The sequence below is a fragment of the Carassius auratus genome, unplaced genomic scaffold, assembly GCF_003368295.1.
Source record: "Carassius auratus strain Wakin unplaced genomic scaffold, ASM336829v1 scaf_tig00217830, whole genome shotgun sequence".
Taxonomy (NCBI): domain Eukaryota; kingdom Metazoa; phylum Chordata; class Actinopteri; order Cypriniformes; family Cyprinidae; genus Carassius; species Carassius auratus.
In genome coordinates this window covers 1,514-2,585 of record NW_020529263.1, presented here as the reverse complement: position 1 = coordinate 2,585, position 1,072 = coordinate 1,514, and the positions used below count along the sequence as shown (strand labels likewise).

At 39.6% G+C, this 1,072-nt stretch overlaps 1 pseudogene; it reads right to left on the bottom strand.

Annotated features, from left to right (window-relative positions):
- Nucleotides 1-410: 410 nt before the first annotated feature.
- On the bottom strand, nucleotides 411-527 carry LOC113103466 (uncharacterized; annotated as a pseudogene).
- Nucleotides 528-1,072: the final 545 nt, after the last annotated feature.

Here is a 1,072-nt window from a genome sequence, read left to right as displayed (position 1 = left end):
ACATTTAAAGCACCTGGTATTCCCAGGCAGTCTCCCATCCATGTACTAACCCTGGCGCAAACCTGCTTATATTCAGAGATCGGGCATTGACTCTATTTTTTGCCAAATTATTATATACTAAGTGAAAAATTTCAAAAAGCTTAAAGCACCTGGTATTCCCAGGCGGTCTCCCATCCAAGCACTAACCAGGCCCAAACCTGCTAAAATTCAGAGATCGGGCATTGACTCTTTTTTTTTTTGGCAAGATTATTATATAATTCGTGAAAAATATCCAAAATTTAAAGCACCTGGTATTCCAGGCGGTCTCTCATCCAAGTACTAACCTGGCCCAAACCTGCTTATATTCAGAGATCGGGCATTGACTCTATTTTTTGGCAAAATTATTATATACTAAGTGAAAAATTTCAAAAAGCTTAAAGCACCTGGTATTCCCAGGCGGTCTCCCATCCAGTACTAACCAGGCCAAACCTGCTTAGCTTACGAGATCAGACAAGATCGGGCATAGCCAGGCTGGTATGGCCATAAGCGAAGACTGCTGCAAAGAGAAGGCTATTTAAAGATCAGCCAATCTACTCGCCAGTACATTATAAAAGTAGGAAAGAAACCCAAAAAGCTTAAAGCACCTGGTATTCCTAGGCGGTCTTCTCATCCAAGTACTAACCTGCCCAAACCTGCTTATATTCAGAGATCGGGCATTGACTCTATTTTTTGCCAAAATGATTATATACTAAGTGAAAAAATTCCAAAAAGCTTAAAGCACCTGGTAATTCCTTGGCGGTCTATCATTCAAGTACTAACCAGACCTTAACCTGCTAAGATTCAGAGATCGGGCATTGACTTCTTCTTTTTTTTTTTTTTTTGGCAAGATTATTATATAATTCGTGAAAATATCCAAAAATTTAAAGCACCTGTTATTCCCAGGCAAGTCCTCCCATCCATGTACTAACCTGGCCCAAACCTGCTTATATTCAGAGACTCGGGCATTGACTCTATATTTTTTGCCAAATTTATTCATATACTAAGTGAAAAAATTCCAAAAAGCTTAAGCACCTGGTATTCCTTGGCGGTCTAC